General features: G+C 40.7%; 1 protein-coding gene across 1 annotated transcript in view; it reads right to left on the bottom strand.

Annotated features, from left to right (window-relative positions):
* Positions 1-18,439, bottom strand: part of LOC102279342 (NXPE family member 4) — a 58,962-nt gene that overhangs the window by 35,458 nt on the left and 5,065 nt on the right. The gene's annotated exons all lie outside the window — the stretch shown is intronic.

Here is an 18,439-nt window from a genome sequence, read left to right as displayed (position 1 = left end):
ATCACCGACTCGATGGATGTGAGTTTGAGCAAGCTCCTGGAGTTGGTGATGGACAGGGAAGCCTGACATGCTGTAGTCCTTGGGGTCACAAAGAGTTGAACATGACTGAGTGACTGAACTGACTGAAGGGAAAGGTGAATCCAGGTGCACACAACACCTTTTGTCTCTGGCTAATGTTTACCAAGTCATGTTCATGTTCTCACACACTCCTGCAGGTTACAACACTGTCTCAGTTACAGCAACTGAGGTGGGGCAGTGAATAGGCATGTGCATTTGGAAAGAGGATTCAACTGTGCACTCGAAATGAGTGAACTACATTATATGTAATGTTTTCATGTCTCAATAAAATACTATTTTTAAAAGTCAACAAAGACATCTGTTTCTACAGAAAATGTTGCAAGCTGCAGAAAACACACTCTTATCCTCACAATGGGAAAAGGTCAGATAATCTACAAAAGTGTGATTTTCTTGAGTACATAAGAGAACTCAAGTAGCAAGATAACCAAATGATCCAACTTCCAAGGAGGGGCAATCTCCTTCAAGAAGAGATGAGATACACAAACCCTTTCATATTTGGTTTCATACAGGAAAAAGAGAAGAGAGCATTAGTAAAAGGAAAGAAGAGACCAGCAAAAGTGTAAACAAAATGTTACAGGCCAAGTGTGGGTTTGGGCTTCACAGGTGGCTCAGTGCTGAAGAATCCGCCTGCCAATGCAGGAGATGCAGGAGAGGTGGGTTCGACCCCTGAGTTGGGAAGATCGCCTGGAGGAGGAATTGGCAATCTGCTTCAGTACTCTTGCCTGGAAAACTCCACGGACAGAGGAGACTGGCAGGATAGTCCATAGGGTTGCAAAGAGTCAATGACTGAGCGACTGAGCACACACAAGTGAGGGCTTATGTGCTGGTTTGAAATAGATGAGCATTCCAGAAAACAGTGGGGACAGTCACCTATAAACTATTCCTTGTGGCTCATCACTAGTACTCACGAGGATGACTGGGGACAAGGCAGGAGATTGAGAGAGTATCCTTACTTGGAGCAGGCATGAAGGAAGGGATTGGCAGCCACTAAGGGATTGGCATTAAACCCTGCAGACTTCCCCAGGCTCTTCAGCAAAATTTCAGTCACTTGAGGAGAAGCTGCAAACAGGTTAGAAATTCAAGCTGTTCTGCCTTGAGAGTAGAATATGTGACGTTCACATTCCCAGAACACAAGCAAAGATCCAATTGTGCAAAGACAGGAGATAAGAGAATAAGACCCCTTCATCTAGGGAAGATAAAGGAAGCCATCATGGACTCAGGATTTATACTGACAGTAGGCAGAAGTTTGCTACCACCCAGAACAGGGAAGGAACCTCTGTGAGACCAATCATGGTTACAAGGCAGAGAGTGGTTGCTATAGGAAAGAAGAGGAGGAACTCTGAGAAAGGCTCTCTCAAAGACCCAGGCACAGAGGACCTGCCTAAGACAGAGGCTAGAGCAGGAAAACAGAGACTCTCTACTGTGCTTAGTCCACCCCAGGCTTAGTTCCCAGGAACAAGGGCACAGTAGCGTCTACAACCAGTGGAGGGGGAGCACGGTCACCTTGGCCTCAGAGATTGCTGACAGCAGAGAGGGCGGAAGGGACACTGAGGAAAGACCCTCCTGCACCTCGGCCCCCAGCCTAAGTGTAGGCAACAAAGAATCTGAAGTCTGTGGTACACTGCAGATTAATTACAACAGTAAGGAAAAGTTATTAGGGTGTTGTCAGACAGCAATGGCACTCCATCGTTCTGTCGGTTGGAATGGAACTTGGAACTGGCTTGGGCCTCAAAATGTTTGTTACCCAGCTGAAAAAGCTATTGACTCTTCCCAGCATCTACACCAATATTTCAAATTGTCCTTTTGTTTACTCTCTGGAGTGTTTTATACTCTGGGGCCATGCACCCTCATAAGATTGAGGATGGGTGAGAGATAGTCAGTGAGAGAAAGGTGATGGTCAAGGAGAATGCTGAGAAATCACTTGAGTTACCAGGAAGACCCATTTTCAGTTCAGTTCAGCTTCAGTCACTCAGTCGTGTCTGACTCTTTGTGACCCCATGGATTGCAGCATGCCAGGCTTCCCTGTGTTTCACCAACTCCTGGAGCTTGCTCAAACTCAGTGTCCATCAAGTCGGTGATGCCATCCAACCATCTCATACTCTGTCCTCCCCGTCTCCTTCTGCCTTCAATCTTTCCCAGCATCAGGGTTTTTTCAAATGAGTCAGTTCTTTGCATCAGGTGGCCAAAGTATTGGAGTTTCAGCTTCAGCATCAGTCCTTCTAATGAATATTCAGGACTGATTTCCTTTAGGATAGACTGGTTTGATCTTGCAATCCAAAGGACTCTCAAGAGTCTTCTCCAACACCACAGTTCAAAAGCATCAGTTCTTCGGTGCTCAGCTTTCTTTATAGTCCAACTCTCACATCCATACAGGACTACTGGAAAACCCAAAACTTTGACTAGATGGACCTTTGTTGGCAAAGTAATGTCTCTGCTTTTTAGTATGCTGTCTAGGTTGGTCATAGCTTTTCTTCCGAAGAGACCTATTTTAGGAAAGAATATTTACGGCAGTTGAGGATCTGGAATGGCAAATGATCCCTTTAAAGCATTCTGTTTCTTTCTACATCTTGGAAAAGCTTCAAGGTACCAGGAGGCTTTGTACCCAAGCTTGAAGCTATTTTCATGGTTTACAGTATTTGTAAAGTCTTCTCAAGCACCACGATTTGAAGGCATCAATTCTTCCTACGTGACTACTGGAAAAACCATAGGTTTGACTATATGGACCTTTGTTGGCAAAATAATATTTCTTCTTTTTAATATACTGTCTAGGTTTGTTAGCTATTATTATTATAATTCTCATCAGGTGGGTAATAAAGTCCTTGATGTAGAATGAAAAGGAAGACTGGAAGCGAAGGATATTGTAGAGACAGAATTCACTTGTTTCCTCATTAAATGTGATGGATGAGAGACAGGGCAATGTCAAGAATGGCGCTCCATTTTGAGACCCCCAAGGTTGGCAGTATGGTAGTGCCCGTGGTACACTGCAAACCATGTGCCTCGTCTGTAAAAGGCCGACCATTCAGCTCCAGCCTCTTCCATTTAGGACTGCAAGCCTAGTGGTGTCAATTCACCAATTTTTCAGCTGAAGCCAGAAATCCAGATGATTATGTGAAATCTTCTGAATTTTTATATTGTTAAAAATCTAGAGCAAATAAAGCATCACCATAAGGTACAAATTTGCTACTTCCGTGTAGGATCTCAATCTCAGAGGTTCCTCTGTTGTAGAACTCATCAATGCCTGTCCCATGAGTGTCCTGCGTATTTTTAGGTTCTCATTAAGTGCTGGTGAAATGAATGCATTTTTGATAGAAGATTTTCTAGGAAGCATGTATACCAATACTTCCTGGTTTTATAAATTTTGAATTTATAAAAGGGTTGAGAGAAATGGATGCTAAAATAGAACACTGCTGTTCAAGACTTAACATTTACAGATTAGAGACGCAAAAGGAATCTTAAGCAAACATTATAAACATATTAGGTAGGGCTGACTCCAGACAGGGTTGTTCAAAGAAATGGTTTTCTCTTCGGTCAGCATATGCTACTTTTATGTCCCTGCAAGCTCAACAATCTTTTTACACAGACAATAAACCATCTAATTTTCCTCTTGATTCTTCATTTGATGTCACGTTTTTTTTCTGACCTAGAAAGTGTCTTTAAACATGTTTCACCCTTTGCTGCTCATGACACCGTATTGCATTCTCTTTTCTTGTTAGGGCTCCCCTTATCTGGTTCCCTTTCCACCTGCCTCTAGAAAGCTTATGATTCTAGCTTTCTTTAATAAGGATGATATCTATGTCTGTGAACTAGAGAGGAGATCCCCATGAAGTCTTGAAAGATGAGTCCTAGTTATCCAGGAGACAAAGGCATACCCAGAAAGAGGGCATACCAGGCAGAGGGGAGAGCATGGACAAAGCAAAAAGATGGGAAGGTTAAATTATGTTCAGGCACGGTGGTGGTACAAGGGGACTAAGGTGCCCGTGAAGAGGCAGAAGATGAAGCTTGAAAGGAGAGGCCACTCTTCAGCCCCCACTGGCTTTGAGGGCACAGTCACTCTCCTTAGTTTGGCATTCAAGACTTTTTACCCCAGAGAATTTGAAGACTGAAATGCTTCCCTCTCACACAGATGAAGGCACATCCAAAGCCCCTCATGAGCTTTGAATAAAATAGATCTGGGTTTATCTACATGCTTTGCAATATACAAGCTACTTGATCTTTGGAAAGTTGTTTAAAATCTCTGGACCCAAATCTCCTCCCCTTTAAAAGGAAAATTAAGTATGTTTATCTCAAAGAGATGTTTTGAGGACCTAAGTACATGAACAGTGTTTCTAACATACCTAATACAGTTTGTATTTGGCACCTAAAGAGTCTTCAGTAAGTGGTAACTAGGCGTAGTCATAGGGTTGTGTCCCGAAATACTCATTTACTTTCAGTTCTCTGAATGTAGTGCATTCCTCCTCATCTACGTGCTTTTGAAGATACTGTGATCTCTACCTGGAGTTTCCCAAAAGCCTTCTCTGACTTTCCTCCCTCTATCTTTGATTGTTTTTGATGGGTTTCTGTTTCCAGCACAGATGTTTCTTAATCCAAGAGTCCCCTTGGGGGATCTATAGATGGAAATCAGAGGCATCTGCGAATTTAGATAGGAATCAGTTACATCTTTATTTTCACTAACATCTCACTGAAAGTCTGCATTTAAAGAATTTTGTATGGAGATAATAAAGCTCAGTAGTATGAGTAATATCTGATATTGAAGCCATTAAAAGTCAAAAATATTTCATATTGTGTCCCAGTTGTTGCAGATTTCACAAAACAGCATTTACTTACACTACTACTTTTAAATTATTATCAATTGTTGTTTAATAGTGGTAACTTTGAAGGGCATAAATTTCTGTATCATTTTTTAAATGCTCTGAACACTAAAATTCAGTGTAATTAATTTCTTTTTAATCCTGTATATTTTAATTCATGCACTTAACATTGTTTTGAGAAAAGGTTCATAGATTATAAAAGCTTTCTGTGGCATTAAACAAATAAGCTTATGAACACCTGTCCTTATACTTTCTATAGTATATTTTCCCACTAATTTAGATAAATATGTGCTTCCCTGGTGGCTCAGATGGTGAAGAATCTGCCTGCAATGCAGGAGACTAGCTTTAATCCCTGAGTCTGGAAGATCCCCTGGAGAAGAATGGCAATGCACTCTAGTATTCTTGCCTGGAAAATTCCATGGATTAAGGAGCCTGGCAGGCCACAGTCCATAGGGTCACAAACAGTTGGACACGACTGAGTGACTCACACCTAGATAAATAAACTATTATCAGTTAAAATACCATCTCAAATTTGCATTCTGGGCAAAACTTCTTAGTCTCTTTTAATATCATCTTTCTCAATCAAAAGGGAATATAACACACGATTACTTTTAGCTGTGGAAAGTTAATGTCCAATCAGCACACTGAACACAAGCTTTCCTTAAATTAAGGTTTTCTTCTCTGGGATCTTTGTCTTCCTAAAGCCATTTTTTTCCTTTGAAATAAATCCCAGGAGACTTAGAACATCAGCTTACAGTGGAGTTGGCCACCAGGAACATCATCACTCCCACTGCTGCTGCAAAGTCGCTTCAGTCGTGTCCGACTCTGTGCGACCCCAGAGACGGCAGCCCACCAGGCTCCACTGTCCCTGGGATTCTCCAGGCAAGAACACTAGAGTGGTCTCCGCATCTCTCCCACAGTGATAGGAAATTCCAGATCATCTACAGAAAGATGACTTTTGCATAACTCTCAGAAACCAGGGCCACAGGCCAGTTATCTAACTTAAAAATCTAAGAAAAGCAAAGTAGTCCAAGAACAGAAGGGACACAAACAGTGATTCACTTTTGGTGGTTGGGTGGTGGGGTGAAGGATGGGTAAGAATTAAAAATTATTTTTAAACAAATTTCTGAAAGCTGAGTATGAGCTAGTGTAAGGGTAGAGAACTTCTGGGGCTGAAGACACATGAGAGTTTGTACCTACCTGCCAGCTCTTCTCTGTGGGCCTCCACCAAGCACTCATGAGAAAGATGAGGGTCAGGGCAGGAGGTTGGATAAAGTCTCTCTTGGTGGTGCAGGCCTGGAGGAGAAGGCAGCCCCTTGATAGGAAAGGCACCAAGCCTCCCCTGCGTTCTCCTCTCCTAAGAACAAAAGCCTGTGTCCTTGGGGGAGGACAGTGAATCCTTCCCAGAGCACATGTGAAGACTGACTCTGGCTGGGGAAGTGCAGAAGAAAGAAAACTGTAGACTCCTGTGGGGAGTGTGGAAGGGAGGACATAGGCCATTAGAGATTTCCTAATGCTGTGATCTTCCCAGGAGGCACTAGTGGTAAAGAACCTGCCTGCCAATACAAGAGACATAATAGACACAGGTTCGATCCCTGGGTTGGGAAGATCTCATGGAGAAGGGAATGGCAACCCACTCCAGTATTCTTGCCTGGAGAGTCCCATGGACAGAGGAACCTGGCGGGCTAGAGTCCATAGGGTCACACAGAGTTGGACACAACTGAAGTGACTTAGCATACATGCAAGGGATGCTGTGGGGATGGGCCAGGATCACTGAGAATGGTGCCCTCCAACCCCTGGACCAGTTCAGGAGCACAGGGCCTGCCTAAGATAGAGGCTGAGCCAGACCAACAGAAAGTGCCATTTCTTCTCCCCACCAGGCCGGGCAGGGCCAACTGAGAGGCAACCACGGTGGGCCACAGGAGAAGGGGCCAGGTGAAGAGTGTGGCTTGGAGACACAGGCGCAAAGGGAAGGGCAAAGCTAAGAGTGAAGTAGCAACACCAAGAAAAGGGAAGGGCGAAAGAGTGAAATAGCGACATCAAGAAAAGTCCTCTGTCTAAGCAATACCCAATTCATCCCGCCATGAACTGGGCGATTGGGATTGACATATATACACTGTACTGTGTATAAAATAGATAAATAATGAGAACCTGCTGTATAGCTCAGGGGGGCTTCCCTGGTGGCTCAACAGTAAAGAATCAGCCAGCAATGCAGGAGCCATATTTGCACAGGTTCCTTCCCTGAGTCAAGAAGATACCCTGGAAGAGAAAATAGCAACCCCTTCCAGTATTCTTGCTCAGATAATCCCATGAACAGAAGACCCTGGTGAGCCACAGTCCATGGGGTCTCAAAGAGTTGGACACAGCTGAGTGACTGAGCATGCGCATCTAGCTCAAGGAACACTAATCAGTGCTCTGTGGCGACCTAAATGGGAAGGACATCCAAAATGAGTGGATATATGTATATGTACAGCTGGTTTGCTTTGCTGTACAGCAGAAGATAACACAACATTTTAAAGCAACCATATTCCAATAAAAATTAATTAAAGTCATAATGTTTAACTGAGTAACAAAATAAAATAAATGATACCCACCACCCTAACTTTCTAGGGAAATTTGAAGCTGATGGTGAACCCAAGGTCACCACAGCAACAAAAAGCCAAAACTCAGCTCAACTACTGACTAAACCTAACCCAACCCTGGCCTCCAACACAGCCTAAGGGCCTAGAAGAGGTATATCATTTCTATGCACAAATACTATTTGTTTCGGTCTATACTCTTCTAAATGTTGTTCATGGCAATGAATAAAATATGAGGGAAATACAGAAAAAGTGAGAATAAATAATCCATGGTAAAGAGCAAAGCAATCAACAGAATCAGGTTCATAGATAACCCAGATATTGGAGTTAAATGACAGGGGTAGTTACAGAGATGAAGTATATCTTTGATGGCTATGATGGTTAATTTTGTGTTAATTTGACTGAGCTAAAGGATGCCCAGATAACTGGTAAAATATTATTTCTGGATGTATTTTGTGAGGATTTTTCCAGAAGAGATTACTGATTCAAGGCAGGCTGAGTAAAGAAGATTGCCCTCATCCCTAACCAGTGTGGGTGGGCATCACCTAATCCACTGAGGACTGGAAGAGAATAAAAAAATGAAGGGAGGGTGAATTTAGTCTTTCTAATTTAGACAGGATACCTATATTTTTCTACCCATAGACATCAGTGCTTCTTGTTCTCCAGCCTTTGGACTTGGACCAGAACTTATATATATATCAACATTTATATCCCGGGTCTCCCGCATTGCAGGCAGAAGAAAATAAACAACTCAATTAAAAATTGGCAAAAGTTTAAACATTTCATCAAAGAACATATACAGAGAATAAATGAACATATAAAAAGATGCTCAGCATCACCAAATATTAGGAAGTGAAAGTTAAAATTATTGGGTTGGCCAAAAAGTTCACTCGGGTTTTTCTATACCCTCTTATGGAAAACCCAAACAAACTTGTTGGCCAATCCCAGTATAATGGTATATGACTATACATCTATTAGAATGTCTAAAAAACACCCTGCGAGTACCAAGTGCTGACAAGACTGTGGAGCAGCTGAAACTTTCATACATTGCTAATAGGGTATTCAAAAATGGTGAAGTCACTGTGAAAACCAGTTTGGAAATGTCTTATAATGTTAAAATAGACCTCTCATATTACTCAGAATGACCACTATCCGAGAGAAATGAAAACTGATACTCACACAAAAACCTGTATATGAATGTATATAGAAAGTTTATTTACAACTGCCAAAAAACTGGAAATAATTCAAATGTCCTTCAATTGTGTTAGCAAGCTGAGATACATCCATATAATGGAATACTACTCAACAGAGAAAAGGAACAGACTTCTGAGAGATACACAGCATATGAATCTAAAATGTACTATGCTAAGAAAAAGAACCTAGACTAAAAAGGCTTATAGGATATTCTGGAAAATGATGGGAGTAGAAAATAGGTTAGGGGTGTGCAATGCAGGAGACTGGAGTTCGATTCTTAAGTCAGGAAAATCCCCTGGAGAAGGAAACGGCAACCCACTCCAGTATTCTTGCCTGAAAATCCCATGGATAGAGGGGCCTGGTGGGCTACAGTCCATGGGGTTGCCAAGAGTCAGACATGACTTAGTGACTAAACCACCACCACCACCAGGGGTTGGAGCAAGGATTGGCCACAAAGGGACATGAGATAATGTTTTGGGTAATGGAATTGTTCCATATCTTGATTGTGGTCATGGCCATTTGACTGTCAAAACTCACAGAATTGCATACTAAAATTGGTGAATTTTACTGTATATAAATTATATCTCAATAAATTGAATTGAAAAAATCTGGATGGGAGTGTCATTTTCCACATTTGATCTTGTCAGACTGCACGCCATGAAGAAAGGGGCTCCTTGAAGGTACATATTCTTTAAAGGGACAGGCACAACAGACAACACAGAAATACAAAGGATCATAAGAGACTACTATCAACAATTATATGCCAATAAAATGGACAACGTGGAAGAAATGGACAAATTCTTAGAAAAGTACAACTTTCCAAAACTCGACCAGGAAGAAATAGAAAATCTTAACAGACCTATCACAAGCACGGAAATTGAAACTGTAATCAAAAATCTTTCAGCAAACAAAAGCCCCAGTCCAGATGGCTTCACAGCTGAATTCTACCAAAAATTTAGAGAAGAGCTAACACCTATCCTGCTCAAACTCTTCTAGAAAATTGCAGAGGAAGGTAAACTTCCAAACTCATTCTATGAGGCCACCATCACCCTAATACCAAAACCTGACAAAGATCCCACAAAAAAAGAAAACTACAGGCCAATATCACTGATGAACATAGATGCAAAAATCCTTAACAAAATTCTAGCAATCCGAATCCAACAACACATTAAAAAGATCATACACCATGACCAAGTGGGCTTTATCCCAGGGATGCAAGGATTCTTCAATATCCATAAATCAATCAATGTAATACACCACATTAACAAATTGAAAAATAAAAACCATATGATTATCTCAATAGATGCAGAGAAAGCCTTTGACAAAATTCAACACCCATTTATGATAAAACTCTCCAGAAAGCAGGAATAGAAGGAACATACCTCAACATAATAAAAGCTATATATGACAAACCCACAGCAAACATTATCCTCAATGGTGAAAAATTGAAAGCATTTCCTCTAAAGTCAGGAACAAGACAAGGGTGCCCACTTTCACCATTACTATTCAACATAGTTTTGGAAGTTTTGGCCACAGCAATCAGAGCAGAAAAAGAAATAAAAGGAATCCAAATTGGAAAAGAAGAAGTAAAACTCTCACTATTTGCAGATGACATGATCCTCTACATAGAAAACCCTAAAGACTCCACTAGAAAATTACTAGAACTAATCAATGATTATAGTAAAGTTGCAGGATATAAAATCAACACACAGAAATCCCTTGCATTCCTATACACTAATAATGAGAAAACAGAAAGAGAAATTAAAGAAACAATTCCATTCACCATTGCAACGGAAAGAATAAAATACTTAGGAATATATCTACCTAAAGAAACTAAAGACCTATATATAGAAAACTATAAAACACTGGTGAAAGAAATCAAAGAGGACACTAATAGATGGAGAAATATACCATGTTCATGGATTGGAAGAATCAATATAGTGAAAATGAGTATACTACCCAAAGCAATTTATAGATTCAATGCAATCCCTATCAAGTTAACAACGGTATTCTTCACAGAGCTAGAACAAATAATTTCACAATTTGTATGGAAAGACAAAAAACCTCGAATAGCCAAAGCAATCTTGAAAAAGAAGAATGGAACTGGAGGAATCAACCTACCTGACTTCAGGCTCTACTACAAAGCCACAGTTATCAAGACAGTATGGTACTGGCACAAAGACAGAAATATAGGTCAATGGAACAAAATAGAAAGCCCAGAGATAAATCCACGCACATATGGACACCTTATCTTTGACAAAGGAGGCAAGAATATACAATGGATTAAAGACAATCTCTTTAACAAGTGGTGCTGGGAAATCTGGTCAACCACTTGTAGAAGAATGAAACTAGAACACTTTCTAACACCATACACAAAAATAAACTCAAAATGGATTAAAGATCTCAACGTAAGACCAGAAACTATAAAACTCCTAGAGGAGAACATAGCCAAAACGCTCTCCGACATACATCACAGCAGGATCCTCTATGATCCACCTTCCAGAATATTGGAAATAAAAGCAAAAATAAACAAATGGGACCTAATTAAACTTAAAAGCTTCTGCACAACAAAGGGAACTATTAGCAAGGTGAAAAGGCAGCCTTCAGAATGGGAGAAAATAATAGCAAATGAAGCAACTGACAAACAACTAATCTCAAAAATATACAAGCAACTCCTACAGCTCAATTCCAGAAAAATAAATAACCCCATCAAAAAATGGGCCAAAGAACTAAATAGACATTTCTCCAAAGAAGACATACAGATGGCTAACAAACACATGAAAAGATGCTCAACATCACTCATTATCAGAGAAATGCAAATCAAAGCCACTATGAGGTACCATTTCACGCTAGTCAGAATGGCTGCCATCCAAAAGTCTACAAGCAATAAATGCTGGAGAGGGTGTGGAGAAAAGGGAACCCTCTTACACTGTTGGTGGGAATGCAAACTAGTACAGCCACTATGGAGAACAGTGTGGAGATTCCTTAAAAAACTGGAAATAGAACTGCCTTATGATCCAGCAATCCCACTGCTGGGCATACACACTGAGGAAACCAGAAGGGAAAGAGACACGTGTACCCCAATGTTCATCGCAGCACTGTTTATAATAGCCAGGACATGGAAGCAACCTAGATGTCCATCAGCAGATGAATGGATAAGAAAGCTGTGGTACATATACACAATGGAGTATTACTCAGCCATTAAAAAGAATACATTTGAATCAGTTCTAATGAGGTGGATGAAACTGGAGCCTATTATACAGAGTGAAGTAAGCCAGAAGGAAAAACACCAATACAGTATACTAACGCATATATATGGAATTTAGAAAGATGGTAACAATAACCCTGTGTACGAGACAACAAAAGAGACACTGATGTATAGAACAGTCTTATGGACTCTATGGGAGAGGGAGAGGGTGGGAAGATTTGGGAGAATGGCATTGAAACATGCAAAATATCATGTATGAAATGAGATGCCAGTCCAGGTTCGATGCACGATACTGGATGCTTGGGGCTAGTGCACTGGGACGACCCAGAGGGATGGTATGGGGAGGGAGGAGGGAGGAGGGTTCAGGATGGGGAACACATGTATACCTGTGGTGGATTCATTTTGATATTTGGCAAAACTAATACAATTATGTAAAGTTTAAAAATAAAATAAAATTAAAAAAAAAACCACAATATTGAACACTAAAAAAATAAATAAATAAAGGGATAGGCATATAATTTTGTATACACTTAGATACATGATATCATATATTATCTTATTTGTTAGCTTTCATTTTCCAATGAAAACACAGAGTTTCATTATGGATATGTAATGTCATTCTCATTTTCTTTATGATAATGCTATTATCTTGGTAAAACACAGCATATCTGTTTAAGATTAGATCAAAAAGTTTTTCTCATCAGTTATATGACAACTAATTTGAAAGGCTGATTTTTTTCCCTCCAACAAGCTCTGCAATTAGCATGCTGTCAGTGTATCACATCTTGATGATTTATTAACAAAAAATGTATGGCTTGAACTTGTTCAAAGTTTGAAGAATTTATGGGCATAGTATATGATTTTGGTCCCTTTGGTAGTCATAATTTACTGGGGATTATGGTAGTATTTGGGTTTCCAGGTAGCTCAGTGATGAAGAATCCACTTGCCAATGCAGGAGATGTGGGTTTGATCCCTGGGTCAGGAAGATCCCCTGGAAGAGGAAATAGTAGCCCACTCCAGTATTCTTGCCTGGAGAATCCCTTGGACAGAGGAGCCTGGCAGACTATAGTCCATGGGGTCACAAAGAATCAGACACAACTGAGTATGTGCACATGGTAGAACTTAATATGTTAATTCTAAAAATATAAGGGTTTGTAAAGTCTGAAGGTCTCAAAGCATGAGAAAAGACTTGTAGCTTTTAAAATACTTCAACATCTTCTCTGAAGCCCACGTAGTTAACATTGAGAGTTACTGGGCTGGCCATGGACAGCAAGAGCCCATTGCTGAGTCAGTGTAGGTGGGAAATAGTTTGGCATGTTAGAAAGAATTTATAATTTGGAGTTAGAAAGGCTGAGTGTGTAGGTGGCAAAGTCAAGCTCAAGATCTAGGGATTCAGAGAAGGGCTGACCATCAAGATTTGAAGCTCCTCCTTGTAATTTCCCTTCCTACGCCACCTCATTCTAAGTAAAGCTACTATTTTTGAACACGGACACTGCATTAGGACCTTTTCTTGCACTGAAACATTAATAATCTTCATGACAAACCTGTGTGCCATTATTATCATTCTCATTTTACAGGAAAAGAGACTGCACTTGTAGCAAAGTCAGGAATATCTTTTTGATTCCAACGTCCCTACCCTACTTGATGTTCCACACTATCCCGCATCTTACAAGGAACTGCCCAGCATTCAGCCTTTCTGGCCCTCCAGCACATTTTCCAGATTTGTGAAGTCTCTTTCCACATCTCCGAACAATCAAGCCACTCTTTCCACTGATACTATCTCCTTTCTTTATGATTTATGGCACCTTCTAGACATCAGAGAGGACTACTCCCAACCCAGGCCTTGTCTCACAGGCTCCTACCCTTTGCTTTTTTGAAAGGAACACACATTCTCTCTCCTGTAGAAGGTTCATACTTTTTTTTTTATTAAGATCACCTTTCTCATTTTAAGCATCACCATTTTCAGTTTTATAACATTTCTTGCTAGCCTGGAGCCAATGTCAAGGTCTTCTTCACAGTGAAAACCTCATAGCATCATAATTATCCTTAATCAAGGGATAGGGAAAAATCTTCCCCCTAAAAAAATCCAATTTGATGATTATTATCGATTTAAAAGGTACATCCCCAGGTCAGTTCTGATTTGTTTTAAAATGTTTTCTCTGAACTCTCAAACAAAAGACAGGTTTTGTTTTGTTTCTTTCCAGAAATGGTAACAGTATAACTGAGATCCACTGTGTGAATGCCTGTGTGCTCAGCTGTGTTGATGAACTGGTAATTAAGAGACTTGTTCTATCCGAAATCCATAGTTGAAACAGCTATATGGCCTTGAGTAAATCATATAATTGATTTCAACTTTGGCTTCTTCATGTGAAAAATCAGGTATAGTTTTGCCAAACAGTTTCTAAATAGGTCTTAGAGACTCCAACCTCACTCTAGATTGTCAAAGTATGCATGTGATAAACTTTTACTAGCTAGTAAACAGCTTGTCTTGGAATGTTCTCTTCATGTAATTGTGTTTTCTTTGTATTTATAGCCTTTGTTTGAACAGAATTCTTGTTCTGTCATGATGGACAAAATGACCAAAGGAAAAACAAACACCTCATTTAGAATATACACACCTCTATAGGAAACATACGTAAAACACACGCCTACACACATCCAGTTTTACTTGCGGAGGTAAGCCCTTTAAAGATGGTGTGTTGAATAAACACGTTGCCCGCACAAAGCCAGATAAAGAACCAGGCCACCTCCCCCAACTTAGGCCCCTTTGTTTTAAAGATCTTGGTTGATTATGAAAACTGACCATTTGGGCCTTTTTGGGTTTTTTTGTCTTCTCACATTTTACATTCCTACTTTTATGTTTTAAATTTAACAATAAAGGGGGAGCCTGAAAGACACTAGGCCCCCACCCTTGACCTCAATAAAAGCAGAACTCCAGGACCACACCCTCTGCCTATAATCTCCTGACTGCAGATGTACTGTGTAAGTTTCAGGTCCTGAAAGTAATAAACCTTTATTTTTCCAAAGTTTCCTGACAGTTACTGCTGAAGGGTGACTTGCGCTCACAGTAAGAACCACAAGGGCTTGTCTACAACACTGGTTATTAATGGGCTGAGACAGGCACAGAAAACACCCTGTATGTACGTGCCTCAGACACACAAATGCAGCACTGGAAGTGGCAACTAAAAATTGTCACTCCCCATCTGCGTCTGCAGAGATAAATTCACTAGCCATTGTAAGTGCTGACCTTCAATGCATCTAAAAGGAGTTTAGGGCACGGATCAGGAATGGGCACTCGAGGCTCTGGGAAAAACTGGCAGAAGAGGCTTTAAGAAAGTTAGATATTTTTCAGGAAAAGATTTTATGCATCCTATCTTTTACTAGAAAAGTAAAATCATTATAACTAGAAAAGTACTAAAATCATTAACAGAGACATCTGCTTCTCTTGACTAGCAGGAACCTTCTGTGGAGATGTGTGCTTGACTGCCCGTACCCCTTCACCAAAATCGTACGTATATTGACACTCCCCTACCTCTTTGGAGCAGGTCCTCACAGTTATCTGGTAGTCTGTCTCCCAGGCTATAGTCCTCATATTTTTCCCCAAATAAAACTTAACTCACAACTCTCATGCTGTGGATTATTTTTCAACTGGCAAATATTGAAGAACACCTAAGCTCTCCATCTCTGAACTTAGGCACCTACTTTCCTTAGCTCATTTGAGCTGCTATAACAAATTACCATGGACTGGGAAGGCTTTAAACATTCATTTTTTAATGTATTTATTAAAAATATATAAACGTATTTTTTCAGTTCTGGAGGGCTGGGAGTGTGCTATCAGGGTGCCAGCATGGTTGGGTTCTGGTGAGAGCCCTCAGTTGGGCTATAGACTGACTTCTGGCTGAGTCCTCATGTGGCAGAAAGAAGGCCAGAGAGCTCTCTGGAGTCTCTTTCACGAGGGCAGTCATTCCATCATAAGGATTCCACTTTCATGACCTTATCAACTCGCAAAGGCCCCATCTACTAATACCCTCACATTGAGGGTTAGAATTTCAACATGTAAATTTGAGAGGAGGGAACACACACATTCAGTCCATAAAAATGGTCATTCTTTCATTTATTCAACAAAATTTTATTAACCATCTACTACTACATTCTGGGTGCTGTTCTACTGTGTTATGAGAGTCCTATGGGCTAGTGAGTTATCTAAGTATCCACAGGTATTTTTATGAAGATCAAGATTCTGCTCAACAGAGAGCAATTGAGCTGGTTATTTTCTTCTAGAACTGAAAGGAATATGTCTGGATTTTTCTAATTCTCCACCCCCCCCTCCCGCCCCCCCTCCCCCCGCAGTTTACAAGTCAGAAGACTGAGAAACAGAGTAGCAGAGTGAAGATAAAAGGAGAAAGGGCTTCTTTATTAATCTAATTATAATAGCAACTAGGCAAGTCTCTCTTAAAACACTGATTTGAAGCGACACTCTGAAGTAACAGACTTCTAAGTGTTTATTTAGTGGGAGGCCATTCATTTGTCAATTAAAAGAAAACACACTATACACTATACATCATGATTCACTCTGCTGTATAGCAGAAACCAACACAATATTGTAAAGCAATTATCCTCCAATAAAAATAATAAAATCTTTAAAAAAGGAACTACCCTTATTGCCCTCTTCTCTAACTTTCAACATCCATAAAGGAATTCCCCCTTTAGTCTCTTGAGCCCTACTTCACCGGGACCCTCTGTGAAGCTTATGGGGTTTGATAATCCCACCTCTTTCCTAGGCTCCCCCAGCCCTAGGGTGATGACTGCTTTCTGCAGTTACTGTCTCATGTACCTCACTGTTCCTCCCCTTGGTTTTTTTGAATCCACCAATATCTGTTTCACTTTTTCTCTAATTTAACTTCTCTCTGTTGAAATACCTAGTGTATGGTTTCTGTTTTCTTGAATGGTCCCAGATTGATACAGGTAGGGAGTAACCAGGTGAGAGAGTGAAGGGTATCCCAGACAGAAGGAAGAGAAACAACAAAGCAATGAGGGCATGAGTGTGCACAAGGTAATTTAGAACCTGGGCAGACAAGTGGGGAAAGGGACAACATAGGAAGAAAATGGGAGAGGATAGGGGTTGTGACTTGTTTTTATATTGTCTTTACAAAATGTCAGTAATTAGTTTGTCAGTCTTTTAATGGACACTACAGGTATAAAATGGGACTACTGGGACATGACTGATGGGTTAGTGGAACTGGAACCTTGGAAAATCCTTCCCCCCAAAACCAACTGGACAAAATTATTAAAAACAACTATTTCTGAACTCAGAAGTTAACCAAATGCATACAACAAACAGAGAAGCATGTATTTGAGAAAAACAACTGGATCTTGATAAGAAGAGTGGAATCTCTGACATTTTAACTCAAAGATGCTCATTCCACTCCCAGCACCATGGAGCAGTAGCCATGAGGAATGGCAGCTGGACAGGGCTAAGCTGATTTCGAGATTCACAGAAAAGCTCTACCATCAGGGATGATTTTGAAAACAGAACGATCCAGAGACAACTTCTGAAACAGTGGTTTGAGGGGCGATGTGTGGACCTTCTTCCCAGTGAAACAACTGTAACTCGTGAAAATAATGAAACACAGATTTAATGTCTCTGGAAGTTATCCTAAGGGAATACAGTAAAGGAATAAACATTTAAAAAAGAAAATATGCTGAATCTTGGTTAGAACAGCAAGACTTTATGGCATTTGAAACATGAAATGCTTCTTTTCTCCACCCGCCCCGCCCCGTACCTGCCCCTTGGCCAGATGAGAATGACGGAAACTCTGTTCTGGTGGGCACAACCAAGAACACAGGGCTTCCCTTTCCCCAGCTTCCAGTAGAGGGTATCTTCCCCAGAAGGGTCAAACACCAGCATTTCTCACCCCCTCCAGCTCTATGTTGCAGAAATTCTATTCCAGGCAGAATGACTGAGAAATTGAAGACTCCCTTCCTCCTCCTAGCCTCTACTTGTAGGGCATGAATTTGTATTCCAGGTGTGGTAGACTAATAATTCTGGGCCCAAATATCACTCCCATCCAACTTCCTTGTTGGGAGAGACAAGCTGAGAAGATCTGTGTGCAAAGCTAGCACGTCACTCTGGGGAAAGTGGGCCACTGTCCCTGTCCTCAGTTCTGGAGCAAATTGCAGAGGTTTCAGAAAGGCAGAACATAGAACAGAGTGCTCCAAAGTTCTCACTGAGAGAACTGAGTTTATTTGGGAAGTTCAAGGCTAAGGACACTCTCCAAAACAGTGGCTACTGGTGGTAGGCAATTAGGAAGAGGCTGGTAGTTACATGAAACAAATTAAACCACAGACTGACTAGTTTACCAGAGAAAACCCATAGAAAGAGGAAACTAAGAGCCCTCTGGAATTGGAACAAATTGCAACGACTAGTCTCAAAGACTGCCCATGCAAAGGGGCCTACATTTAATTGACTGGTCAAAAATAATGAAGTAATCAGTCAGCAATTACTCGAGCTGTTAGGGTGCTGTGTCAATAGATGCAGACAGCTTAACAGATCAGGATAAGAGATAGTCAAA

The sequence above is a fragment of the Bos mutus genome, chromosome 15, assembly GCF_027580195.1.
Source record: "Bos mutus isolate GX-2022 chromosome 15, NWIPB_WYAK_1.1, whole genome shotgun sequence".
Lineage (NCBI taxonomy): Eukaryota > Metazoa > Chordata > Mammalia > Artiodactyla > Bovidae > Bos > Bos mutus.
The sequence above is the reverse complement of the archived record's forward strand: the minus strand, read 5'-3'. Positions and strand labels throughout refer to the sequence as shown.